The sequence below is a fragment of the Ambystoma mexicanum genome, chromosome 12 (assembly GCF_040938575.1).
Source record: "Ambystoma mexicanum isolate Mex_15411 chromosome 12, UKY_AmexF1_1, whole genome shotgun sequence".
NCBI classification, from domain to species: domain Eukaryota; kingdom Metazoa; phylum Chordata; class Amphibia; order Caudata; family Ambystomatidae; genus Ambystoma; species Ambystoma mexicanum.
Genome location: NC_090936.1, coordinates 26,382,829 through 26,393,168, shown reverse-complemented (window position 1 = coordinate 26,393,168; position 10,340 = coordinate 26,382,829).

The following is a 10,340-nucleotide window of genomic DNA, read 5'->3' as shown; positions in this document are numbered from 1 at the left end:
TGTCTGGAATACCAGGATCCCTCCCCAGGAGATGACTCGCCGCCGCTTACATTGTGCTGCCAGGCTATTATGCACGTCTATGCAAAAAGGACGAGCAGACTCGTCTTTGGCACTTAAGGGGTTAATCCATATAAAAACAGTCCCTGTGCAAACAGGATACCCGAGCTCATTCCTCTGGTGACTTTAGCAGCTACAGCTGGGGTAGGTAGCACTTCACAATATGACACTTGCCCGGAGAGAGAGGCACTAAGTGAGAGAGAGACTGAGTGAAAAAAGGGAGAGAGAAAAAAAAAAGGGGGGGAGAGAGAGAGAGAGAGAGAGAGAGAGAGAGAGAGAGACAGACTGAGACCGAAGGGTGGCAGTAAAAATGGAGATGCAAGGGCACACGTCAAGGGGAGTGAGACCATGGAGACACTTAAAAACAAGGAACCAAAGTGAAAATGAGTGGGGAACGGGAGCCAGCGTAGCCAGACAAGGGAAGGGGGACATGATCGAGGAGGTAACCAAAGCTGAGGAGAAACAGCTGAGTTCAAAATAGATTGGAGAGGAGCACATCATTGTGGAGGCAGGCAGGGTACAAGGGATTGAGTGTGTGGAGGAAGAGTGGTCTACAGGAAGGGAGCAAGCACTGTAAAGGAGAGCCTCCCACCCCGTCTAGGAGCTCAGTGGAACTGAGGGGCGAGCAAGGCTGCATGCACGTAGACATCTCAGTAGAAGTCTAGTGGTCAGAAAGGTATTACCCAAATTGTCCGAAAACAATTCACAAGTGTTTCCAGGCGTGGCGAGGCATGGAAGCGGGAACAGAGAAAGGACAGAGACAGCGATCCTACTAGGCCAAGTGACATTGAGTTCACGCAAGTGGAGGGGAGGGGTAAAGTGCCAGGGGAAAGGGGAGTGGGGAAGTGCTGAACATGGGATCAAACAAAAACAAGAAGTGCGGCTGGCAGGTGCAAGGGTAAGTGCAGCCAGGAGGTGTCCAAGTGCAGGTATCGGGACTGTAGGGTTACAGATACAGACCCAAGTGCAAGGGTTGCTAGGAGGCAGTGCGGGTGTGCAACTGGGCGAGATGGACCTGAGCCCGAATCAGAGGGTAGCCATATGACCAGTGCAGTGTCAGAGAGGAAATTAGCAGGGGAGAGGAAGAGAGAAGGTGGATGAAAAGAGAAAGGTCTTGAGGTGCTTCTGGAACCGGGGATGGTTCTCCTCAAGTTTCAGAGAGGCAGGGAGGCTGTTCCATAGGGAGGCCCCAGCCGAAGAAAGAGATGACAATTTCAGTCTTTTTTGGAGAATTGCAGATCATCCAATGAGCCGCAGAGGCCGTACCCCGCAACATGAAGTGCTGTTGCCCAGCTCGATGTCCAAACGAATGAGGAATTGGGTATCAAAATGTGATCCCAAAGCAGAAGGGAGAAGAAGCTATGGGTTGGGCCTTTGCGTTGAAAAGATTGGGTCCGGCCGAGTAGGCCGACGGGGGAAAGCACGTAGGTGAGGAGCTGGGATTAGAGTCCAGGTTTTCTGGTTCTGCAGTTTGCAGTTAAGCTAATAGAATATGTAGGAGATGTTTGTAGAAACGTGTGAGGCAATACCTGTGTGATTCACTCTGAATGAGCTTAAGGGCCCACCAGAAAATACAAGTCTGTAAAATTATTGCCAGGTAAGTCAAGTCAGCAAAGTACATGGATTACAAATGCAGCTTTATCATGTATCATTTTCCTCAAGTCCTTCGAGCAGTGTGATAGAGAGAAACACGTGAATATATTAAACTCTGTGAACTCCAATAATTTGCCATCATTATTTAAATACTTGATAAGTTGCCAAACAGGATGAAAAAGATACCTTTGCACACAGACTTGGGGCATGTGTACAGTGAGACATATTTTGGCATTGTGGACTTGCAAGGGGTGTATTGAGCCCAAAAGGCCCGCTTTCTGGATCCATTCCAGGCTGTAATTATGCTATGATGTGATATGATAGGTTATTTATAACGCGCTTAATACCCAGGGGGTTCTAAGCGCGGACCTGGGGATTGAACCTGTGTTGCCCCGTGTCGTTTTGCTTTTAAGGCGAGCCTGTTGCCCCTGAGCTATCCTCCCAAGATAATTCCTAATTATCAATGAGGGGGCAGTGCTGTACCTGGGATTGGTAAGCCATGCAATGGCAGTCTCCATGCAAATTTAATGCAGCGAAATAACCTTTTGAAAGCCAAGAAGGCTAGCAATGATGAAGGAATCTCTGGGCGTGGAGGGCTGCTCACACCCGACACCAGAGAATTTGCCCTGTCTGTAGTAGCTGCAGGTCCTGGGGAAAGGCCACAACTAAAACCATTGCAGGTGCAGTAATAGCATGGACCGGCATTGGTATTCCAATTAAACTGGCTGGGGTGTAAACTTGGACATTTACCCATTATCCATTACCAGTCCCTCCTGGGTGGCCAGTGCTTATATGGGAACTGGGACCAGGCAAATTCAATCCCTATTTATTGCCCACCAAACACTCAGTAAGCAATAGACCCCAGGGCATAGGGGCCAGACTGGTAATGCCCCCTCCACCCGAGGGATGTATTTCTATTAGTACGCGGCACGTTGTACCGGGGTACTAATAGTATCTTTATTTAGTTAGGAAACGGTGTGGAAACAGTTTCGCAACTTCAAAAAAAAATGGAAAAAAATGGCTGCCATAGATTGGGAAAAGGGACAACACGTAGTCCCTTCTGAGAAAGGGAAGGAACTCCGAGGGAAGTGGCGTGCGGAAAGGTTGCAGGGAAGTCTTTATTGGGTTGGTAACGACCTAGCGAGGGCCAATCAGATCGATTGCTACAATCCGATTGCCCCTCACCGGGGTCCTAATGCTAATTAACACCCAGTGCCCACTCCGCCCTGCCACAGGCCTTGCTGATCTTGTCACCACCAACACTCTCAGTGTCATCTTCATGACTGCGTCTTGGTTTTACCCTACTTCTACCATCATTCCCAAGACTCCTGTGTTCACTGGACAGAGATTATACCTTAGTGGCCTGACAGGAAAGGCGGTCATCAATACGTCCTCCGAGACTTGTACACGCTCCTCAGAATCTGCCCACCTGCCACTTACTAAAACACAGTGACCCACCTTCCGCCGGGCCCACAAGCCTTCCTTGACAAATGAAAGACATTTAGAAATCATTGAGTTCCAGGGGGATCTCAGCTTGGCTTCCATGTTTAGCACCAGACCTATTCGCCGGCGATCATGCAAGTAACATTGACGTATCAAGGTTAGACTCAGTTGAAAGTTTGGCGGAACATGTTTGGGACAGTACTTGCGACATCAAGTGCCAGTGTGCATTGGGATGTAAAGTGCTTAAAACCCTTCACTGTCAGGCTATTATGCAAGTCTATGCAAAAAGGATGAGCATACTCGTCCTTGGCACTTAAGCGGTCGGATGACGGAGCAATTCTCTGGTAGGCCGGCACCCTGCCATACATTGGGCAAGCAGAGTGAAATTAGTCACACACATACAGTACCTGCGTGAAACGAACTTGCGCCTTTGGGGAGATTTAGGGAGTGATGTAGTCACGTGTGCTTTCACAGCTGTACTAAATGAAGCAACCTATCCAGTTGTTATTGCAGGAACCCATCACACTAGGCAGGACACAACCCATCAGCAGGTGTTGAAATCCACGCATGCGTGACGAATCAAGACCAGCTGATCAGCTTCAGCGAATCCTGGGAGGGCAGAGAAAAATACACACACGTGCATGCACACCCCTCACCCCGATAAGGGTTTATTTTAAACACACATCCCCTTGGTAAAAAATTAATTGGCATGTAGCTTATCCGGATCTATGTGATCACTACGACCCCCCGAATTCCGACAGCCAAAAATGCGGACTTATTATTTTTAAACCTCCTACATATGTGGGGGGAGACCCTGCGACCCCTCATACTACTATTATATCCCATACCCCCACCCTCATATATACGTGGTATAAGGGGGGTCGGAAAAAAAGCCTGAAATTTAGGGAGTCGGAATTCTGAGGGCGCCATTTTGGCTGATTACTGCTTATTCTGTGATATCTTGGGGTATCCAGTCATTTTTTCGACAGGAGTTCTGACAAAGTGCTTTACTTGACAGAATTGTGCCGGAAAAAAACTCATCGATTTAGATGGGGTGGTGGGCAGGTAAGGGGTTAAAACGGGTGGGGAGGAGTCTGGGGTAGGTGGATTAGTGTAGGGAAAGGCGGGGGCGCCCCTAAAGAAAAGAAAATAAATAATCTTGTACCAGTGTCCTAGCAGTGTAAAACTGGATTTTGGGTACACCTCAACATAAAGAAGTTACCCGCAAAAGGATTTAGCTGTGGCATCTACAGAACAAAATTGCAAAAAACGGGCCCTTCCGTGACTGAAGAAAAATGATGGTAGGGTAGAAAGGAGCCCTAATGCAGCCCATTCACACGAAACACACAACAGCTCAGCTGGGTCCAGCCTAGGATGTCATTTGTTGTCTGGTGATGACACCCTTTCTCTTGAAAGGGTGAACATTTCGTAGATTAGGTGGAGTCCATTGTAAGTGGTCCTTTTGATGTTCCCCCACACGGCCCGTTAGCTGGCTGACAGTTAGGAGCAGACACCATGCAGGGAAGGACATAACCAACTTTATTGCCTCAGTCCTTCCCCCTAACTGAACTCCTCCCTATCCTGCTCCTCCCCTTCCCCCACCCCGCACCCTGTACGAAGGTTCCCTGGCTCTGTACACATGAAATCCTGCGATGCTTCGCGTAGGACATTACTAACACTCCCTTTTTTAAACAACACACTGATTATCAATCCATTTCCTCAATGAGTCTCTGTGGCCTGTTCCTCAGCCTCTGAGGCCTGCCAGCACCACTCACTTGACATCGGTCAGAACCCAGTTCATTGGGCACAGCAGCCAGTCCTTCACTTGAATCTTCCTCGTGCCCTTCGTCCGGAGCCTCCCACTCCTCTGGATTAGAGTCTTCCCATTGAGATCTTGTTAGATGACGCCGGGCATCCTTTTGAAATGCGAGGAGTTACGAGTTACGTTCCTTCACTCTCCTTCTGCAGCGATGAGAGACCCTTTTTTCTTGGTGATGGTCAACGGAGCATTATCAAACGCGGCCGTATGTTTATAGGTCCGTGGTTTTTTCACTATCTCTTGTCCTTAAATCATTGTCACAGGCTTTCTGTGCGGTGTCGGCTCGTTTCTTCATGTTCTCCTTAGCTCATGTGTCTTGTTCCCGCATTTCCTTGTCATTCTCATGTAAATCTTCCAGGAACATGAATGGGGAAGTCTTGCCCGAATATTGCGACCAAACATTACTTCCGATGGTGCTTTTCCTGTGGTACGGTGAGGGGTGTTTCGATAATCCCTCAACAGTTTATAAAGTATTTCCTAGACTGGTTTTACTGTCAAATGAGCAATCGGAACGTTTCTTTTGATGTTGCTCATGAAACGTTCCATCGTCCAATTTGCTCGTGGCCACAGCGGCATGATTTGTCTGTGCTTGAATCCCATGTAATCCGCAAAGGTCTTGCAGTCTTGCCCTGTGAACGGGAGCCCATTGTCCGATTTGACTATTCTCGGTATTCCATATGTAGTGAACATCCTGTCCAGTGCCGGTATGGTGTGATAGGCAGCTGTAGAGTGCACCAGCTGAAGGTCAGGGAAACAAGAGTTTTCATCCACTGCCACCAGTATATATTCTCCTCCCTCGATGGGTCCGAAGAAATCAATCGCTATCTCATCCAAAACCTTTTCTGGTAAGTCTGCCATGCACAGGAGTTCCGGTCTGATGCACGGGCTGATGACCACACATGTGGGACCTTGCTTGGGGATTGTTTCTGCTTGTAAATCCAGTTGAGGGAAACATTCTTTTTGCCACCGCATCTTGGTGGACTCTATTGCACAGTCTCCTTCATGCGCAAGTTCTAATATCCTGCTTTGCAGGGGTCAGGGGATGACAATCTTCGTCCCTTTCAGTAGTAGTCCATCTTCTGAGTTAGATAGTTCTTGCTTGACTGACACTAGGCTTCCAATGTCTTGTGTTTCTGGACTGCACTTTCCCCTGCTTGTTTGGCTTGCTTCCATTGACCCGACTCAATGCACCTTAATAGGATCAGCATGGCTTGGCGTTCTCCGTCTCTTGTGCAAGGTGTGCCAGGTCTACTCCCTTCGATGCAGCTGCCTGGACGAAATAATGCATATATTGGTCAGCCACTGACGGTTTTGTGGCGATGGATGCTATGGGATGTCGGGATAGGAAGTCTGCAGGGTTCTCATCTTTTCCTGGTCGATGGATGATACAGAGCTGTAATCCTGGAGCCTCAAACCCCATTGTGCAATTCTGGGAGGCATTTTTTCCTGAGGGTTCCCATAAATAAACAGGGCCTGGTGGTCAGTGACCACTGTCAATGGTTTGCCATAGAGAAATAAATTAAAGTGTTCTCAGGCCCATACTACCGCCAGTGCCTCCCTGTCAGCCTGTGAGTAGGCTTGTTCTGATCTTGATAGGCTCCTGCTGGTATAGGAGACGATGTGGCCCTTCCTGCTGTCAGCTGGGTCTATTTGCGTTAGTACGGCACCCAGTCCCACGGGGCTGGCGTCGACAACTAGTTCAGTTTCCCTCCAACTAGTTCAGTTTCCCTCACAGTGCTAAATTATGCCATGTTTTGGCATCTGAAATGCGCTGGAGCATTGATTCAAAAGCTTGTTGGCAGGAATCGGACCACACGAAAGGTACTTGCTGTTTCGTGAGAGCTCTCAATGGTTCGCTCACCGATGCAAAATCTTGGATATACCGGGTGCAGTAGCTAACACGTCCCAAGAAGGAACGTAGGTCTGACACGTTGGTTGAAGGGTCTGCACTGGTGAGGGCGGCTACCTTCTTGGAGTCCAGAGTCATTCCTTGGGCTGAAAATAAGTCCCCAAAAATCAAGGAGTGCCTTTCCTGAATTCACATTTTTCTCTATTGAGCATGGGTTGGCCCGCTTCCAACGCTATAAATACCCTTGTCAGCGTATTATCATGTTGTTCTTGATCTCTTCCGAACACTAGACTATCGTTGCTGTGATTGAGGCAGTTGGGAATGTGCTTATGATGTTGTGTATTTCTGCTTGAAAGATTTCCGCAGCTGACAATACTAAGAAGCTTAGGTGTTTATACCTGTAAAGTCCCAGGTGTGTGAAAAACGTGGTTATGTATCTGGACTCTTCACTTAGCTCTAACCGGTGGTAACCCTTAAGTCCAATTTTGAAAATACGGTGGCCCCATTTAGTAAATGGACCATGTCTGTAATCTGCGGGGCTTGGTGGCATTCCCTCAGGATGGCTCAATTTGTTAGGCGCGTGTCTATGCATATTCTGATGTACTGCAAGTCTTTCTTGGGCACCGGAACAATTAGTGGCACCCTGGAGTGGGCTCCACCGCCGGCTCAATGATTTCTTGTTCCAGTAGTTTGTATAGTTTGTGTTCGACTTGCCCTTGCATGTTTGCAGGAATGCCGCACTAGTGTTGGGCCACTGAGGTTATTTCTTGGTTGATGTGTAGGTTGATTAGTCAGTTCTTCAGCTTGCCCAACCCTTTAAAAAGTGGGGTAAACAATTGTTCTATTTTTGCTGATGCGACAATATATTTGTGAGCCATGAGGCAGTAAAGTACATATCAGTCCCATGTCTAATGCAGCTTTGAAACTTCAGATGCATCCTGTTTTGTACTTGCAGTGTGCCATGAAGTACCCTTTGCATGGTAGCAGGGTCATTGATCAATACGGGTAAATGCTCACTTCTGCTGGTCATAGTTTAGGGGCATTTGGGAGGTTGCGATAGACTTTCACGCAAATGACATTTACTGTAGCTCCCGTGTCAACTAGGAACTCGGCTGACAATGTTATTTACTTGGAGCAATAGTATCAGGATTTGTTCTTTCGTGGTCAGATTTCCTAATGCAAATAGGTAACCTTTTCTTCTTGGTTCTTCTCTTTGTGATTCTTCTGCTGATGATGGATTGGATCCACTGTCTGTCTTTGATGGTTCTACTAGGTATCGTACATATCTTTTGGGTCTCGGCTTGGATCTCGATTCAGATGATCCCCTTGATCGCCATTCGGTGGCGCCCTTTCTTGTGACTTCCTTTCTTCCACCCACTCCCAGTGACTTCGATGAGGTGGTTCATAGTACTGACTCATCCCTCCTGGGGGGATCTGTGGTTGTTTCTCCCTTGTGTGCGTTATTCTGCCGCCACTCCCTTTACCCCTCGCCTGGCTGTGGTACATATGACAGACGGCTTTGAAGTGGTTTTCTCCTCCGCATGCTGGGCATTGTTGTCTTCTAGCCGGGCATGCACCATCATGTGGAAAAGTGTATCTGCACCGGTAGCATTAAGGTTCTCCATTACCTTTGTGTGGTGGCGTTGTATCCATTTTGTTGACAATCTCCAATTTCCCAGTGGAGACTGTGATATTGCTCATGCGCTCTACCTGAAGTCTTATGCAATGTCTGATCTTGCTAGGCTTGGGATTTCTTCCAGCGATCATGGCTTCTGGAGCAGTCTTTTCCTGAAGTCAGCATTTATGCAACCCGCAATGATTTGAGCCCTCAGTGCTTCTTCGTTCAAATAATTATTAAAGTCACAATGTTTGCGCGGATGTGGAGCCACATTACGAACGTATCCATAGATTCTCCTTTCGTTTGCTTTGTCGTGTGGAAAATGTGACGTTCGTAGTCAACATTTGTGTGTGGCGTGAAATACTCAGTAAGCACCATTTTAAGTTCTGTATACGTGCCAGTGAATCCTGCTGGGAACTCGTCCATGATATCACACACATTTGGACTGAAGGCTAAAGTTAGTCATTTTTTTGTCTTCCAGGGTGCCTATTGCCTTGATGTACACCTCAAATTCCCTTGTCCATCTTTTCCACCTGGGCCTAGAGCCCCAGACGGCGTGACGGGCACCGTTCCTTTTTCTATATCAGACATGATGGCTGCATGTGCAGTGTGGATTTGTGCAGCACAACACTTAGAAATCCTTTTGTGTCTGGAACATTTCGTTTTCCAATGTGGAGATGTACTATTCCAGGAATTTTGGCGACACTTCTCTTGAGTGTTCCATGAAATTGTTCACATTGGAGTCTGTATATGCCTGTTGCCACATATTTCAGCCGTTACGGGCACCCTCTGCCCATGTGTGATGTGTGTGTATAATTACTGTGTTTCAGGTGGTACATGCCTTGCACAAACTGGATCGCCGTATTCCTTCAGCTCTTCACAGCTGAACCACGCTGTCACAATGCCGTCCACTTTCTGCACCGGAGGGAATGCCGTCCTTCCAGCGTTGCTCCACAGCAGGCGTCCAGTGGATCCTCGCTCCGACAGATGCGAGGACCACTCTGCTTCATGTACCACGGCTGTGAAACAGCAGCGGTATAGGTTGCCACATCGGCTGGGTTGATTGTAGCGCTGGCACCCACGACAGTGTTGCTCACTGAAGCACCGTCAGCAGAAATATGGCACGAGCAGGGCCGACCGCCCTCATTGCCAATTTGATGTTCCCCCACATGCCCTCTTAGCTTGCTGACAATTAGGATCGGACAGCATGGACGTGTTAAGTGATTGTGTATTTATAGAGCCTTGATGGGACATTGCTCTTTATTTTGATGGACCTCACAATGTTGGTGTGTGTGTGTGTGCGTGTGTGTGTGTGTGTGTGTGTGTGAGAGAGAGAGAGAGAGAGAGAAAGAAAGAGAGAGAGAGAGAGATATATAGAGAGAGATATCGAGATATCCCACCAACCAAGATGGCGTGGCCCCACTCTGGCCTTAGTTTAAGTTGTGGCCACTTACCAATAGCACAAAAGGAACAGTACCAGCGTGCGATCCTTGCACCTGCTGGCACTTATTTTCTGAGGGCAGATCTTTCATCTTTTGTCCCATTTCAAGGTTTGCAGCTAGATGTAGGACACAAGGGCTTTTGGCCCAAGCATATAATCCAGTGAACCCTAAGAAAGGTTCTTAACTGCCAAATACCCCCCAGGTTTTGGGATATGTACACAAAACACAATTCAATATAGTCAACCTGAATAGGAGCTATTAACACAGTCAGTGGTGGTGGCTCTTATGGGCTAGACTTGGAGATGCATATTATAGTGGGCCAATAGTCTGTGGCAGGGGCTTGCTTATTTGTGTGCACCTGGACGGGCCAGGGAGTGATTGTAGCAAAAAACGATATCCACCTTGTGGTGGATGATGGCCAAGGAGGTGAGTCGGTGCGCAGGGCATAAAGCAGTGAGTGTCTTCCACCAGACCTGCAGTCTCTCAAAGAGTAGTGATCATCCCAGGGCGCAGACATGT